We start from the raw sequence: 18,596 nt of genomic DNA, 5'->3' as shown, positions 1-18,596 counted from the left end.
TGCTTGTGCATTAAGCAAATGCTCCCATACAGGTAAGGAGAATATAAGTTGATGAGACTTTCCAGTTGTCTGTCCAGAAAAATTGAGGCATTTAAATTGCCGCAATCATGAATGTGATGGAATATTCCAAACAACATAGCTCTAACTATTTTTGAAAAAAATTCAAGAGCCACTCCATCGTTGGTCAGCATCTGTTGAGATACTTCACCATACAGGAAATTAACTACTGTATTTTGTAATTTGTCTGAGTGAGCAATGTTAACTTTTTATTTAAATTGTTGCAATGTTGTGAAGCTGCTTTCATTATCCATTGGATAAGAATTCTGCATCTTGAATTACTGCCACAAAATGCTGTTCTATAGAGCAAGGATTAAGCCTGGTTTCCTTTCCACTTTTGAGATAAAACATGTAACCTGTCATCCAGAAGAGGTAAGCACTCGGAGTACTTGGTCAGCAAAAGCAGCCAAGCAAATTCTACCAGTGCTTGCAGCTAGAAATTGAAGCCCTGATTTTCAGTGTGGTTCTGACCTATCTGAAATGCTAAGACCTGGATCTTCACGTTGTGAAAATGGCAGAAGAAGCCGAAAATCAGAAATCCCACCCTGAACACTGCACCTGCCATTTTCACAGAAGCTAGAATGATGGCGGATTGTATTTGGTGCATGTTTGTTTCATAGAGGTAGCTGCCCATATAGATCAACAGCTGCCTCTACTCATGTCAAATTTTGGTGACCTAGGTCTGTGAGACACTGCAAAGGTTAGACCTAGGAGGTGCAAGTCTGAACTTTGTGGAGTCCTTTTGAGAGGTAGGGTACCACTTTGGAGATGTAGGGTTGTGTGTTCCTGGAATAGTTTTGAGGGAGATCTTGTGCCAATTGGGGCAGGTCCGGTGCCCCTCATGATTTATAAAATTAGAGATGAATGTGTGTAAAAAAAAAAGTGCATTAACTCATTAACTTTCAAGCTCATTGAAAATGTCAGAAATGTGAAAATGAAATGTCAAAGGCAACTGTCAAATTGTCAAGGCACTTAAAACTCCTGCTCTTTAAATCTTTGAAGCAAAATGTCAGGTGTATTTAAAAAAATCATTGTTTGTTATTTAATTCTGTCTGTTTACATAAGCCTGAGGGTTATCATTACTGGATTTCACAACCTTTCATTATCACAGTAGGGTGCCTGCCATTTCATAGTTTGATTGACAGTTCTGAATGATTATTGACTTTTGATGGGGACTATGAATTCCAGTGCTTGTTTTCATAAGTGATTTTGCATTTGAATAAAATGTTTGTTCTTATACGGAATTATATAGTTGAAAGAATGTAAATGGCTTTTTATAAACGAGTGTTTTCTTAAAAATGTCAGCAATGGACACTTAGAATTTCATTTTATTTCATCTCAGCATGGCTCCTGAGGTTTGCCCATGATGGTTAGCGGATCAGTTGGCAGGGTAGGTGTAAGGGCAAAGGGCAGTGGGTGGGAGGCATGGGTTGGGTCTAAATTGGCATAGGAGCTAAAAGGGCCCTGGGGTTGGGCAGATGAGCATTATTGGCATGGAGGGTATGAGTGGCCATGGGTGGGTTGACATGGATGGAGCATGGGGAGTGTGTGGGGGGATGATGATGGGGAGTGGGGAGGGGGTTTATGGCCGTGATATGTTTTATTGTTTATTTTTAATCTTCAACACATTGCTGGAGCACTGAGGTGGGCCTACTGTCCAGCCCATCTCTGCACCCGGGGTCGCCTGGTGGACTCCCAGAGAGCTCTGTCATTCCGGAACAAAAATCCAAATTTCTGGGCCACTTTCTCTGGGATAGTGTCTGCAGAGCCTGGAAATGTCCCAACTGTATTTAGGCCTAAGTATTTTCATACCAACTTGTTATGAATTCAGTAAATTGCATTTAAGACATAATTGATATATACTGATAGAAAATTATAACTTATAAAAATATTCTGATAGAAACCTTAGACAATTAGCATACAAAATTTACTTCAAGGTAGTTAACAGTAAACTTAAATAAAATGTTATTATTTTCCGCCCAATAAAAAGTGTGTCCTACAAAAATGAATATCTAATTAGCCAGTATGCTTTCCTCATGCAGTGTGCATATTTTTCCAAGAATTCAACATAAAACAGAAAACATTTCAGGTTGAATTTTACCACGTAATTATACAGAAAAAGATATTTTAAAATTGTAGTTATTTTCTGTTTTTTAAAATAAATTATGGTTTATCCTGAATGATTTTCTAAGCCAAATAAATCTGAATGACAGATGGCAAGCAGACTTTATGATATTTTTATGTTAAATTATCACTCAATCTTCAAAACTTTATCCTTTTTGAGGATGTAATCAGTAGAAGCCCCACAAGAAATTCCTGTGATTAGTTGGAATTTTACAGTAAGGTTTGCAGGTAAAGCCAGGAATTAATCATGTGAGATCCAAAGTTAAAGGTATAAAAACACCCATGGTGCAAGGCCTGAGGCTTTGCACTTTGGAAGAAGAGCCAATGAGTCATACCTTACTGAATGAGAGATTTTAGATTGTGCGCTCCAGTTGTAATCCTGAACTAGACTCTGTGGCAGAACCAAATACGCTCAGGAACAAAAAATAATCCAAGTACTGCAGTGATACTTAAAGCTATTGGCCGGTTGCGTACACCTCCCAGATAAACAGGTATGCATGCATGTGTACTCACTGTTCTGAGAACTGTCTTCGATCATCTGTCTTGTAATTTGTGTCTAATTGCTGAGTCTGGTCTGAATAGATAAGGCTATAACTTTTATACTGTCACTTGTAGTTGGTTCTTGTAGTTGGTTTCAATTCACTTACCTGAAATAAGAACAGATACGGAGTCCTGGTCAGTTTGAACCAAAGCGATTTTCCCACGGATGGATTTACAATCCATTTGTGTTTTTTTAAAAAGCAACCTTCATCACTCGGTCTGGTTACATTTTAATTAGTGATTATTTGTGAAGAACGAGCTGAAATCCCTTCCAGTAAGCACTGGTACCATGGCTAACACCTTAATTGCAGTACATCTGTCACCCGGTTAATTAATAGCATTGCCCAGTGGAAGAGTTAAAAACAAAATGATTGCCTTGAATAAACTTCACCAAAGGCAGTAATTAAATATTTGGATAGATATTTACTTCGTAAAGTTCTGCACACAGAACACCAATTGCAATTGAACAGGAATTTGAGCAAAATGTTCAAGTGAAAGAAGGACAGGCGTTTATGTAGAACTGGAATGTTCCAAAGTGTTTCACAGCCAGTGAAGTATTTTTGATGTATCATCACTATAACAGAAGCAAAGACTCAGTAATTTGAGAGAAACATTGTGTTCTTGGACCAGCTAGAGAAAGTTTACTTTTGAAAATAGTGAACTTTGCTTCTTTCGTATCTCTTCAGCTGTAATACCAAAAGCAAATAACATAAGCACAGCAGCTCACTGCGCTGGGATTGGGTTTGTGCCTTTGCCGCATTTTGTACTCTCTCAATCTTGCATACGCTGATATGAATAGCAGTGTTTTCTTTTGTGCTGATTAAAATGCAGAAAGAAAGACTCACATTTAAATACCACCTTCACGACCTTGGGTCAGCCCCAAAGTGCTTTACTTGCAATTATGCATTGTTTGAAATGTTGCCACTGTTGTAAAGTAGGAGATCTGGCAGCAAACAACACACAGCAGGGTACCATAATCGGCAATGAGATCATGACCAAAGAATCTGTTCAATGATGTTGGTTAAATATTAGCCAGGATACCAACCATTTCTTCCCCTGTTCTTGGAAATAGTGCCGTAAGATCTCTTACATCCACCTGCGTTTATAATATCATTATGCTGTAACTTCCAAGTTACAGTGCATCATATTGGGGGGGGGGGGGGGGGGGTGGGGGGGGGGGGGGAGGAGATCCCAAAGCTGCGCTGGGGAGCACCTCTCAGGTTTACAGGTAAGGTTTGCACAGCAATTTCCAGAAGTGCAAACTTCCCTGCGGCAATTGCCCTGCATTGGAAACTACCCAAAAATGTGATTTAAATCGCAAACTTCGGACGGTTCTGACTGGGTTACACCAATAGTTATCCAGAAAAGGGTAGAATTAAAACCATTTCTGACTTATGGGTAATTATTGCATAAACCACACTGAACCCCCTGGGACTCTCACCACACCCCGCCCCCCCTGAACCTGCAGGGGACTCCCCCCACCCCACGACTATCCCTCCAAGGAGAATTCACCCCTTGCCCAGGGAGGTGATTCATCGGGGACCCCTGCCATGACTACTTCCCCCCCCACCCCGCTCCCTGCTTGGTACTCTCCCCATCCCCAAGGGCCTACACTCCATGATGGGAACTCCCCAACCCATGGGATTTCCCCACCCCCACAGGGCTCTCTTCCTCTGCCCCACACCTCTCATCCCCATGCCCTTCCCAAGGCCCAACCTGATTCCCGCCCCGCCCCCCCACCCCCAAGGCCAGACTCGACACCCCACCCCCACCCAAGGCACAGCTCGACCTGACCTGAATCCTCTCTCCCCTGAGGCCCAACTCGACCAGATATAATCCCCACCCCCTGAGTTAACCTGACCCCCTCCTCCCATCAAGGCCGACTTCACCTGACCTGACCTCCCCCCGTCCCACCGAGGCCTAACTGACCCACACTGACCCAAACCCCTGAGGCCTGACCGATCCAATGCCTCGGGGCCCAGCCAGCCCAGCCTGACAACACCCAAGGCCTGGCCCAACCCCCCTCCCAACAACCAAACTTGGTCAGACATCCTCCCTGCCTTGGCACTCCTCCACCACCCCCCCTCCCCACCCACCCACTGGCCCCCAAGACTCAACAACCCCCACCCCCAACGCGACCCGACAATCCCCCAGGCTCCTCCAACCAAAATCCACCACCACCCAACACGACCCCTCCCCCACCCCGCCCTCCTCAAATCCTACCAACTTGTTAGTCACTTACATTCTCCCTGGCCTGTCAAGGATCTTTAAACTTACTTGGTTCACGGTGGCTAGTACCATATAAAAAGAGGTGTGTCTTCCTTCCATTTGGCAGAGCTGTACTTGATACTAGGCCCTGGGGACACACTGCACTGTCTGGCTCTTGCTCGGCTGGAGTCGGAAAGTTGGGTGAGGTGGGTGGAAAAAAATTCAGTTAAAAGACTAAGAGTGGAGTGGCAATCCAATGCTGATTGCCACTTCGAGGATTTTCAGGCCCAAAAATTTGTGTCATCCGTCAGTACTGCACTGAATTGTCTGTCTAGATTATTCCTTTGTCCCAAGCCCCTTGAGCAGGAATTGAACCCACAACCTTCTGACTCATAGGTGTGAATGCTACCACTTAGCCAAGGTTGAGAAGAAAACATCAACTCAGTAAATTTATTTATTGCTTTCAAATAGTTAAACCTAAATTAAGTCTAGATTTCTTGAGGAGGACTAAAACTACAATTTCAGAAAAGGGACAAGACTAAAATTAAAGTTATTTCTTAGACTGCAACAAATATGATCAATGTAAACCTCTCCAACAGAAGTATTTCAGTGAGTGAAATTAATTCAGATACACCTATTGTTATGGGATGCAAGCTGGAGAAGTCCTGATAAGAGGTGATCATTTTGTATCATATACCTTGCCTGAAGCCTAAGTGTTTCACGAGACCGCAAAATAGATTTGCTAATTAAAGTGACATTTATCATGAAAAAGAAACAAAGCAAGTTCAGGACTTGTTCAGTTGATTTGGCACAAGTCTGGTTGGCACCAAAAGTGCTATACCAAATTTTCAGGATTGACTCGTTTGACTACAATAGTATGCAGCATGTTAGACAAGCTATGGTTTATGTGTGTTATTCAGGCTGTTAGTTAAAACTGCAGTTGATTTATTGCTATTGAATCTTCAAATCACCAATTTTTTTTTGTTTAAGGATACAATATGAAGTATTTGGGAAAAAAGGTGGGCCAGAATTTGCTGGAAAACAACAGCACATTTAATGCATATTATTACTGGTGTATAAATTGTCCAGAAATCCCTACAGAAGTGGAGATTTCTTTTCCATTGCTCCTGTTTTTTCTCAATCCTCCAATCTTTAATTAAGGACTTAGTGTTTTGGTCCCGTCATTCAGTCCGGCTCCAGATGTCCAATTGACCTCGCTGTTATCTACTCCCACTTCCAGCAATTTGTGGTGCAAATATTTATCAAGCTGAAAGCTGGGAAAAAGGTCTAACCAATCTTGCACCCTGCAAGATGCAAATTTTCGGTCATTAATTTAATTAAGAATAGCTTCCTAATCTAAAAGCAAGACCTGAGTACCAGGATAGTAGCTGTTGGAAATTAGAGATTTGATTAAATTGTTTGATTACTCCAAGTTGGCAATGATTGTTTATAATGTACATTTAAATTTAAAATGAAATGTTACTCAGTTTTTGGTGAATCTATGTATGCGTGGTCAGAAGTTATCTTGTGTTCATATCTACTGCTGTGGCCTATACACAAATGTAGTCACACAAGGATGAAGGGTTGCAATGTCCTATTGGGAAATTTCAAACTCGCACATCATTGTTTTTTTAACACAAATTCTTTTGTAATATTTTTATTTAATATATTGATGTCACTTTCATCGTCAAATGTGTTGCAGAAGTTATAAAGCATTCCAAAATTGATAAGTATTTTCACAATCTGTAATTAAAGTTATTCCCACTGAATATCCCTGCAGAAGCAAAAGATTGACCTTGACGCCACAGCTAGTTAGCTAAACGTTTTGTGACATCGTCCAAAGGCACAGCATTTGTTTACACATGTACGCTGCTGACGACACCCAGCTCTACCCCACCTCTCTCGACTCCTCGACTGTTGCTAACTTTTCAGACTGCTTATCCAACATGTGATACCGGGTGAGCAGAAATGTCCTCCAATTAAACACTGGAAGATTAAAGCCATTGCTTTCTATCCCTGTTCCAAACTCTGTTTCCTATCGCTACCAATTCCATTCCTCCCTCAACAATTGGCTAAGATTAAGCCAGTCTGTTTGCAACTTTGCTATCACACATGACTCTGATAAACTTCTGATCTCATGCAACTAAGACCGCCATCTCCATACTGTAACATCACTTGATTTTGTCCTTTCTCGAGTCATTTGCTGCTGCAACCCTCTTTCATGCCTCCACTACCTCAAGACTCAATTATTCCAATGCACTCCTGTCTGGTCTCTCACATTCTACCCTCTGTAAACTTGAGATCATCCATCTGTCTCTATCTTAACCCGCAGCAAGTTCCGTTCCCCTATCACCCTGTGCCCGCTGATCTACACTGGCTCCCAATCAAGCAACTACTTGATTTTTAAATCCTCACCCTTGTTTTCAAAACCCTCCATGGCTACATCCTTTCCTATCTCAGTAATCTCCCCCAGCCCCACAATCCTCTGAGAGATCATCACCCCTCTAATTTTGGCCTATTTAAATTGCTGCACTATTGATGGACATGCCTTCAGTTGCTGAGGCTCCAAGCTCTGAAATACAGCCCCTATACCTCTACACCACCCCAACTTATTTTCTTTCTTTAAGACACCCTTAAAACCTACTTCTTTGAACAAGCTTTTGATCATTTGACCTAATATCTCTTTATGTGGCTTAGTGTCATACTTTGATTTGCAATGCTCCTGGGAACCTTGGGATGTTTCATTATGTTAAAGATGCTGTATAAATAAGTTGTTGTTGTTGTTGAACATGACAAATGCACCTTTTTTTTTAATCACAGCAAAGATATAGAAATTATAGTAGGCCATATTGCAACACACTAAAGTTCCACATAATTAACCTCCTCTGTGACAGTGCAAACATTTGACATGCAATATTTACAATGATAAGAAACCAGTACCTAGTTCCAAAATAACAGCTTTATTAGATTCTGTTATTTTGGCAACCATTAATTTTAACAACTAGATTAAGTGTAGTCCCTCCCAAATAACTGTGAAGATTTCACCTGCAACACAGCACAAATGGTATTGTTTTGATTGGTTTAAGGTGCTGTTCTGAGTCCTTCCAGTTAAACTGAAACATATTGTGCTTAAGACCAATAAATATAGTAGCCTTGGCTAAAAGTTCTGATGTTGTCATGATATAAGCAAGACAATTATGGCTGGATTTTCACAGAGTTGGGAAGACTCCATTAACCTTTAAAAATGGCAGGCAGGATTTGGATGCATAAGTTCAAATGATCTAATTTTTGCCAGTAGGAGAAAAGGAAGGGGCATGATACATACATGAGAGAAATCTGAATTTAGCAGGGCTATTTGAACACCATGCTCAGTTCCCATTTTGGTTGCTGCAAGGGCCATAATCTGTTCTTTAAACTTTAAAATAGAAACAGGCTGCAGCTGTCTGTGAGAATTAAGAAAACACTACTGAATTGCTTTGATTGACTGACTATCTGCTTAGAAAAAAAACAGTAGTATGCAGTTTCAGTAGAGTTCGTTGACATTTTCCCAAGAGTTCTCATTGTGAATGCTTGGCTGAGTTTCAAAGTTTGCGACTATCTCGCAGGGCATTCACAGTTTGATAGGCGGTTTAGAGAACCTATTAAAGTTTAAAAAGTCTATTAATAGATTAGGTATCTCAGATGTAGGGTCTGTATAGAAGTTTGTTTGCTTTTATATGAGATTAACCACTTGAGATTTAAAAGCTTTGAATGGGTTTTATGACTATCAATTGTTCACCATCAAGTGTATAGGAGTGAGAGCTATATTAGGTTGTTGGAAGTTTTTTTTTTATTTAACATGGCTCCTGCGGCCTGTCCATGCTAGATACTGGGTGATTGTCTATGGAGGTGGCATGGAGAGTATGAGGGGCCATGGAATGGTGGGTAAGGGAGTTTGAGAGATGAGGGCTAAAGTCCTTACAACTTCTAACATAACTGGGACAAAGTTCCAGAAAACTGAGGATGGTCTACTAACTTGCCTGCTTCTGCATTTGCCTACCCCCTGTGGCTTTCTATGATTTGCTTCAGGAGTCATCAGGTCTGACTCTGTCCTGCATCTCTACCCCCAAAGTGAAAATGGCATTTTGAAGCACTTCTTACTGTGGCGGGTTCGTTGAGTCAGGAAATTTCCCTACTCGAGCTCCTCACCTCAGTAGCCAAAATCGGGTGCTTAATGTTAAACTAGAAATAATTCGATAGAAATGTTTTATATATTTTTTTAAATTTAACAATAATATAATAAAGTTTATTGTACTCTAATGCTTGAGCAGAGGGAAGGAAAGCAACTGGCACATTTGGATGGGTAATGATGAAAAAGTTGTCAGATATCCAGCAGCACTCATTTTGAACTATTTGGTTATCTATAGTCCTTAGACCTCTGCAGCATACTTGGGCAGAAATGCAAATGCCTTAAGACAATGGGGAGAAATTTGTTCACATAGCTTTGCTTCTAGCAGCTCTATGCAGACTATGTTTCTCCCCCCTGCGGACACACAGCAGTGCTGGTTAAGACCTTCATGGCCCACACCGGTTTCTTCAATGATACCAATGCTTTAAGCGGCACCAAGTGGCAAACAATTTTTTCCCCATCATCTCATGAATGGAGTACTATTTTGTTCACAGGCTCCCAAACATCATAGGGATTGGGTGCACATGGTACAACACTGGTTAAGGTTTGTTCTGCATAGAGATGACCCCTTCCCATCACTGCCTTATGTGTTAGTCATCCAGCTGTGGGTGTGAATGCTCCAGCTCAGGGTCAATAGACAGTGCATAATAGTGGTTTTAGAAATGGCATTTAAGTAACAAAATTTTGATTAATTATGAAATACTAAATATAGGCTAAACAGTTAGTTAGAATTTGTTAATTAAATTTTGTTAACAAAAACTGTGAAATACTAAATATACCCAAAAAACTATGAAATCAGTCTAAATGGCTGGAATATTTTCATACGTTTTTTAAGCTATATTTATTATTTCATGGTACAGGAAGTAAGATGTTTCAAACTACATTTGAGAGTGTAAGTTTAAAAAAGAACTGATCAGGAGCTGGAAATTAGACTTCAAGAAGTAATTTGCACTCCTTTTACTAACATGTTAGCCTAGATTATGTGCTCACTTATAATGGCACTTGTGCTTATGGCCGGAATTTTTGGCCCAGTTGGCGTCGGGTGTGCAGTGTTTCCCACTGCTGCACATTGAGAACCTAATTTCAATACTTTAGCATCTCATTATAAGTCTTGCTTGCCGGAATCAGCCCCCCGCAATGCTGGATCATCCAGGCACGTCACGCCAATGTGTTTCACAACTGTACGTAAGTGACGTGCATCTGGCGAGTTGCACTTCACTCAGGACTTCAAGGTTTGTTTGTCTACCTGGCTTCGGGCAGCACTCGCATTATCAGCGCCAGGCTTCGCAGGCAGCACCACATCACTTTTATGGGGGGCTCATAGGCAGGTCTCTACCTACCAGACCAGCCGTAAGGCTTTTCAATGGCTGCAGGGCCAGTGCTTACATGGGAAAGGGGGAGAAGTGGCCTCAGGCAAGGCTGCAGGGCGAGGGCTGTACTGGGGAAGGGGGGTATCCTAGGGTGTGTGTGGGGGCACATGTTGGTCTGTGCAAGTGGCCTCAAGATGGTGAGGGCTGAGGAAGCAGTCTCCAGAGGAGATGAGGCCAGATGGGCATGTGAGGGTATGCGTGAGAGAGTGAATGGTGATATCCCTTGAGCTGGCAGTGAACGAGATGCCAATGAATGTGTGATGTGCTTGTGAGTGTGTAAGTTTAGAATGATGAGATGGTTGCCTTACCCTAGTGGCACGGATGAAATCATTCGGCCGGTGCAGACTCAATGGGCTGAATGGCCTCCTTCTGTTCCGTAACTTTCCTATGGTTTAATTTACTGCACTGGATGACTGACCTCGTCTGTGCAGCATTGGCACTGACTACCTCTGCCATGACCTCCCAAGCCAGAGTGGTGAGACTGCTGGGCCTCCTGGGGCCAGAGAGGGGGTACAGGACACCACAGTGGGCCTCCACAGCGTCAAGGTGTCCCAGGGATATGTCACTGAATTGGAGAGGCTGCACTCTTTTTGACTTTTGGGGCCATGTCCTGGGCTGCAAGCATTGAGAAGTGTGCGAGCAGCTGCAGTTTGAAAATGGCATCCGTGTGAGGAAGTGGCGAGGTAATGGCGTGGTGGGCAAATCGGAGACCGCTCGCCAGTGGGACAGCATGGTTAATCTGGCAGTAATGGGATGACATGACACAAAAACCCGCCATTGCGCCTGGCGGATAAAATAAACTCTTTCCCACCCATGACGCACTTTGTGCAAACGCGGGACGATTCCACCCTATATCACTGACCAATCCAGGCTAAAGGTTTGGGCATACTGAGCCCAAGCAAACCTCCTGTGGTCTGCTGCCATTCATTGCTGAGAACTGTTTAAAGTTTGCTGGGTGAAATCCATGATGTTCAGAATAGATTGGTGATTCTCAAAGCTAAGACTGCCGGATATGTTTGATCAAGCTGGATTTTTCTTCCCGCTTGGGAGTTGCTGTGGTAAAGATGTTCTATCATTGGTTTTATTTTGCTGTAATTTTTTCTTCTGGTTGTTTCTTTTCTTTGCAAGTCAGAACAGTTTTAGTGTTCACATCCAGCAACATCAGTTTTACAGTTGCTGTTTGCCAACCTTGGTTGCAAGAACACTGCTTCTGGTTATTCCACTGGGCCTGCTAATGCCTGCCTGAATTCAGAGAGGGAGCAGGAGGAGGAATGAAGAGGAAAAAGGAAGAAGGCACTTCCATCCTCCAGCATAGCCTACCTGCTTCAGTCCTGAACTATTCTCCAACAGGAGATAGTGGCGTAGTGGCAATGTCACTGGACATTATTCAATCCAGAGACCCAGGCTAATGTTCTAAGGTCATGGGTTCAAATCCCACCATGGCAACTGATGGAATTTAAATTCAATTAATAAAATCTGGAATGGTGACTAGAAAGCTATCATTGATTGTCATTAAAAACTCAGTGGTTTACTGATGTCTTTTAGGGAAGGAAATCTGCCATCATTACCGGGCTGACTTACATGTGACCCCAGATCCATAGCAATGTGGTTGACTGTTAACTGCCCTCTGAAATGGCTTAGGGATGGCCATTAGGGAGGGGCAACAGTGCTTGCCAGCATCGACCACATCCTGCGAAAAAATAAATTAATCAGGCACAATTTCTTAATCATGCCTGAAGGGTCCTGCTTTCACAATCTCATATTCAATAGGGAGGCTATCAAGGAGTTCTAACGTCTACCAAATATGTAACAGCACTAGGGAACTCGCAGGAAAGAGCTGTCTCTCTGGTCAGGAAGATGCTGATAACCCAAAGTGTTAGTTGAAGCCTTGTTTATCTGCTTGTTGTGGATAGCTAATTTAATCAAGTTGGTGTTTGTAATAAAATGAGAACTGGATTTGTCTCCAATTCATATTAGGAGGGCAATGCTACCATTCCAGGGAATAGGACCTGAAACTGATATGTTCCGGAGTCTTTGATTACAAGTATGATAGGAGTGTTATTCAGCTTTTGAAAGACGCATATTGAATTCCATTTGTTCTTTTTTCCAAAGTCCAGGAGTTCACAAGAGAGCTCATGACATAAGCAGTGAGCTGAATACATTGGTACTGTAATGAAGGTTTTTGTTTGACCTCTGGGCGTGGTACATTGTTAGATATTGGCTGAGTGTAAGATGCTTATTTTAATTCATTCTCTGGACGTAGGCATGGCTCGCAGGGCTGGCATTTATTATCTGTCCCTAGTTGTCCTTGTACAGTGATTTGCTAGACCATTTCAGAGGGCAGTTGAGAGTCAACCACATTGGTCACAGATAAGCTGGGTTTTGTTCCTTAAATGGGTATTAGTGAACCAGATTGGTCACTTTTCCTGATTTAAGCTGAATTCAAATTCTCAAACTGCAATGGTGTTTTTTATTAATTTACGGCATTTATTGCCCATTGATAATTGCCCTTGAGAAGGTGAGCTGTCTTCTTCAACCGCTGCAGTCCATGTGATGTAGGTGCAACCACAGTGCTGTTAGGGAGCAAGATCCAGGATTTTGACCCAATGACAGTGAAGGAACGGCAATACATTTCCAAATCAGGATGGTGAGTGACTTGGAGGGGAACTTCCAGGTGGCAGTGTTTCCATGTATCTGCTGCCCTTGTCCTTCTAGATGGTAGTGGTCATGGGTTTGGAAGGTGGTACCTAACAAACCTTGATGAGCTACTGCAGTACATCCTGTAGATGGTACACATTGCTGCTACTGTTCATCAGTGGTGGAGGGAGTGAATGTTTGTGGATAGGGTGCCCATCAAGTGGGCTGCTTTGCCCTGGATGGTGTCAAGCTTCTCAAGTGTTGTTGGAGCTGGACTCACCCAGGCAATTGGAGAATATTCCATCACACTCCTGACTGTAAATGGTGCATAGGCTTTGAGGAGTCAGAAGGTGAGTTACTCATCGCACGATTTCTATCCTCTGACCTTTTATTGTAGCCACAGTATTTATATGGCTAGTCCAGTTCAATTCCTGGTCAATGGTAACTCCCAGGATGATGATAGTGGGGGATTCAGCGATGGTAATGCCATTGAAAGTAAAGGGGCAATGGTTAGATTCTCCCTTGTTGGAGATGGTCATTGTCTGACACTTGTGTGGCACAAATGTTACTTGCCACTTGTCAACCCAAGCCTGAGAATTGTCCAGGTCTTGTTTTGGACATGGACTGCTTCAGTATCTGAGGAGTCGTGAATGGTGCTGAACATTGTGCAATCATCAGCGAACATCCCCACTTCTGACCTTATGATGGAAGGAAGGTCATTGATGAAGCAGCTGAAGATGGTTGGGCCTAGGACACTACCCTGAGGAACCCCTGCAGTGATGTCCTGAGAGCTGAGATGACTGACCTCCAACAACCACAACCATCTTCCTTTGTGCTAGGTATGACTCCAACCAGTGGAGAGTTCTCCCCCTGATTCCCATTGACTCCAGTTTTGCAAGGGTTCCTTGATGCCACATTCGGTCAAATTCTGCCTTGATGTCAAGGGCAGTCACTCTCACCTCACCTCAGGAGTTCAGCTGTTTGTCCATGTTTGAACCAAGGCTGCAATGAGGTCAGGAGCTGAGTGACCCTGGTGGAACTCATTCTCTGAATTATTAGTCCAGGTCTCTGGATTACTATTCCAGCAGTTTAATCACTGTACCAATGCACCTAAACATCCCTCTGATTAAAGTCCAAATTTTTAATCTCTGCCGAGGCTATCTGCAGAGGTGGGCTTCTTTCTTAGAAGTGTGAAAAGCAAGATTACAGAGTGTAACAGGATAACTTCTAGTGCAATAATTAAAAGTAAGCGCAATTTTGAAAAATCTCAATACTTACATAGTGTTTATGAAAAATTTAAAATGCAATGGACCTTATACTGCAGAAATGTTGGCCTCCAAAGAAAGCAAAAGATCTCATCAGAATTGCTGTCTGGGAGAAGAGATTTCTGACCCTGTGACCAAATAAATGGACAAAACATTTAAATTCATGAAGGAGGCAGATTAGTATATTTAAACTGTATTAACTTCAATTCACCAAATCGATCACTTTTAAAATCACTGTCTGGTTCCTTTTACCATGATGAAAAAGAGCAGAATGCCATAATAGATGCAGGAGCTTTCAAATTAACTTGCAGCTAAGAACAATTGGCAGTATTAGTGTAATTCTTTTGTTAGCATTATGCAAAGATAACCATTAGGACTAGCTGTTTAAGCACTTCTGAAAATGGAAGAAACGTTAAATCAGTACTTGTAGAAGTGACTCATTTTACACTTTGGTTCTTTTGATTACTATGATGGCAAAACTGTGGCTTTTACGGTTTGGCTGAATTTGTATTAGTCACTTCCTATGTAGATAAAGCTGTAGAAATATGAAGTGTTGAGCAATTTAGAATTAACCAGTCAGCAATATACTGCATGTTCCACATAGCTCTAATGCTGGTGCAGGCCAACAATTAATACATCCCATGCGTTGGTCTCTGTGTTTAACTGTAAAACAGTTCTGCAAAAGTCCTGAATTTCAGCTGAAGTTTCATTCAATAAAAGTGAGCACGAGTGAAATTTAGCTGCTTCTTACAAGCTTTCTGTTGAATCCTGGAATAAAAGTGAGTTAATTATTAACGAAAAGTAAAATTCAATCTGTCTGGTTATATGAGCACCCCAGCTAAAATAATGATTTGGTTTCAGTAACGCAACCAATTTGTGCTGTTCCCAGCCATTGTGGTTGTGAGTTGTTTTTCATTGTTTGGTATGAAATACGTAAGAATGCCAGATTATTTTTTTTCTTTGGAACAAACTGCAGTTGTAAATGATATAACTTGTAGGGAATGCTGTCACTCCATTCAGAAGTCAAAATAATTTGGATTGAAGTCCAGTAATCCTGTTCAATGCATTGTTATGACTTTACAGTGCCTCACCCTCTAGCCATATGTGTGAATGTTATTTTGGCAGCCTTCACTCACTAGAACATTGCTTATTCCTACTCTCACGTATTTCATAATTCTATAGCTATTCAATAGAAATTACAAGTTCTTAAACGGAGGATATGAAGAAGTATTTCAGAAATAGTATTTCTAACCTGAAGGTGGTTGATCATGATGGCATACGGACTCCACAGGCACTAACAACAACAACTTATGTTCATAAAGTGCCTTTAATGTAATGGAACATCCCAAGATTCTTCACAGGGCACTATAAGGCAGAGTATGACACCGAGGTACTAGGTTAGATGACCAAAAGCTTGGTCCAAGGGGTAGGTTTAAGGTGTGTCTTGGAGGAAAGCATGAAAGGTGGAGAGCTGTAGGGAGAGAATTCCAGAGCTTGGGGCCTAGGCAACTGAAGGCACTGTCACCAGTGGCAGAGCATTTATGATTGGGAATGCACAAGAGGCCCGGATTAGAGGAGCACAGATATCTCAGGGCTGGAGGAGATTACAGAGTTAAGAAGGGGCAAGGCCGTGTAGGGAATTGAATACAAGACTGAGAACGTCAAAATCAAGATGCTGCTTGACCAGATGCCAATGAATATCAATGAGCACAGGGGTAAAAGGGGAATGGAAGCTCTCCAGAGTTTTGTCCACGTGAGTTTTTCTTGGTGGAGCTGGTTAATAAGGTCATTTGACTGTGAGGGCATCAACTTGATTGCTATCCTGTCCTTTTCCAACATCCTCCTTTTCAACAGAGGTTACTGGATAATTATCAAAGGCAAGAACCCTAGCTGATCTCTTTCCCACCCAGCCAAAAACCACCCCTTCACAGGGGCCATACATCCTATAAATCAGCTAATGCAGCACATTCTGAAGAACAAGCCTTCAACCCCTGTGCTATCAGGAAGGTCTGTACAATAGCTGTTACAGGACACATTTTAATTAACATTCCTGTAGCTCAGGAAGGCCTTACATTTCCAATTGCATCATGACAAGAGAATAGCTCAGCTTCACGCTGGTGCGCGTCAGGTTTGATCCATGCTATTTGCGAGAGGTTTCAATATTAGCCAGCTGTTAATATATTTCTTAACATTTATTACTGGAAAGCAATTTTATGAAAGAGAAGATGTTTTGAGCACTGAACCAATTAGTATGTCGAAGATTTTAGCATGTTGATCAACATTTGATGAGCCAATTCAGCAGCTCCTGATTTGCTATGTTAATGAAGTTTTATCTTCATCTCACATTTGGTGTGGCATGAGCAGCAAAGCCCAAGATCACTGTTATGTACTCTATTGTGACTACAAAATGGAAACAAATCCAATTAACCTTGTGTACACTATTATAAAGCACCCTTCTTAACAGCCTGCAGTTTTAATTTAGCCTGAGTTCTTCCTGTGAGAATTTTTAAGATATATTTGATTTTTGTGATTTTGTGTGTACAGGAAATTAGTGCTGACTGTCTAGATCAACATAATTACAACTTATTCTCTTCCCATAAATCAGCTTTTATATATTGAATGTACAGCACACTGGTTACAGATATACAAGAACATTACACATTCACTACAATAGATCCAATAATGTTTACTGAAGTTTTTTTCCCCAAAGGTTTCATTTTTTACATGTTTGCAATTGGTTATCTCCCATAATGTTCTTCAGTTGAATTGACTGGCTACTCAAATGAGCCTTTTTTTTAGTAGACAAACTTCAGTAATTTCTACGGTAAAGTTCTTGATGGTGACTGCAGCTATGGTCTGTGCAAATATGGTTTAATTTTATTCAGAAAGTCTGAGGATACAGGGTAGACCATTTAAGACTGAGATGAGGAGAAATTTCTTCACCCAGAGAGTGGTGAGCCTGTGGAATTCGCTACCACAGGAAGTAGTTGAGACCAAAACATTGTATGTTTTCAAGAAGGAGTTAGATATAGCTCTTCGGGTGAAGAGGATCAAAGGATATGGGGAAAAAGCAGGAGCAGGCTATTGAGTTGCTTGATCAGCCATGCTCATCATGAATGGCTGAGCAGGCTCGAAGGGCCGAATGGCCTACTCCTGCTCCTATTTTCTATGTTTCCATGGGACAAAACAAACAGCCACTTGAACAACTGTGGATTAATTAAGGAAAGCCAGCACATATTTGCCGAAGGCAAATTGTGTTTAACTAACTTGAATGAATTTTCCGATGAGATAACAGAGAGGATTGATGAAAGTAATATAGTTGAGTATGATGTTTAAGACCCTCCAAAAAAGCATTCAATGAAGTGCCACATAATGGCTTGAAATGAAAGAGAGAGTGGCAGCATGGATGCAAAATTGGCTGAGTGACAGGACACAGAGTGGTGAAGGTTTGTGTTTTTGCACTGCAGGAAGGTACATAATGAGTTTTACCAAGGGTCGGTACTCGGAGCACTCTTTTTCCTGATGTGTGTTAACGATCTAAGCTTACATATCCAGATGACACAAAACAATACAGTGAACTTTGATAAGGATGGTGATAGACTTCAAGAGGATACGGGCTGGTGGAATGGGTAGACAGATGAAATTTAATAGGGTGTGAACTGATCAGCAGAATGAGGAGAGGCAATAGGAAATAAATGATGCAATTCTAAAGGAACAGAGAGATCTGGGTATATGTGCACAAATCATTAAAGTTGGCAGGGCAGGTTGAGAAAGTGGTTAAAAAAGCAAGCAGGATCCTAGACTTTATAAATAGAGGCATGGGGTACAAAAATGAGGAAGTTATGATGAACCTTCATAAAACCCTGGTTGAGCCTCAACTGGACTATTACCTCAAATCCTGGGTACCAAACATTAAGAAGATGTGAAAGCTTTATAGAGGGGTGCAGAAAAGACTTACAAAAATGATTCCAGGAATGAGTGAAAATAAAAACAAAATGTGCTGTAAAAACTCAGCAGGTCTGGCAGCGCCTGTGGAGTGAGGAACAGAGTTAATGTTTTGAGTCAAATATGACATCCTCTCCAATGATGAGTTGCCTAGATAGAAAGAAAGCTGGGGCTGCTGTCCTTATGGAAGAGAAGGTGTGAGGAGATTTGGTAGAATTGTTCAAAATCATGAGGGGTTTAGGCAGAGGAGATAGAGAAAAACTGTTCCCACTGGTGGAAGAG

The 18,596-nt window shown here is 41.7% G+C and overlaps 1 protein-coding gene across 4 annotated transcripts in view; it reads left to right on the top strand.

Moving 5' to 3' along the window:
* The window catches only part of egfra (epidermal growth factor receptor a (erythroblastic leukemia viral (v-erb-b) oncogene homolog, avian)), a 359,425-nt gene that overhangs the window by 140,871 nt on the left and 199,958 nt on the right, over nt 1-18,596 (top strand). The window contains exons 1-2 of one of the 4 annotated variants that reach the window (XM_041183262.1): nt 2,560-2,672; nt 6,710-6,887. The exons of 2 other annotated variants lie outside the window; for them this stretch is intronic. The gene's annotated coding sequence lies outside the window, so the exon portion shown is untranslated. Of the gene's footprint in view, nt 1-2,559; nt 2,673-6,709; nt 6,888-18,596 lie in introns of those variants that run through there. One more of the 4 variants, XM_041183263.1, reaches the window with a different exon arrangement.

The sequence above is a fragment of the Carcharodon carcharias genome, chromosome 3, assembly GCF_017639515.1.
Source record: "Carcharodon carcharias isolate sCarCar2 chromosome 3, sCarCar2.pri, whole genome shotgun sequence".
Lineage (NCBI taxonomy): Eukaryota > Metazoa > Chordata > Chondrichthyes > Lamniformes > Lamnidae > Carcharodon > Carcharodon carcharias.
This window is presented reverse-complemented; position numbering and strand designations above follow the sequence as displayed.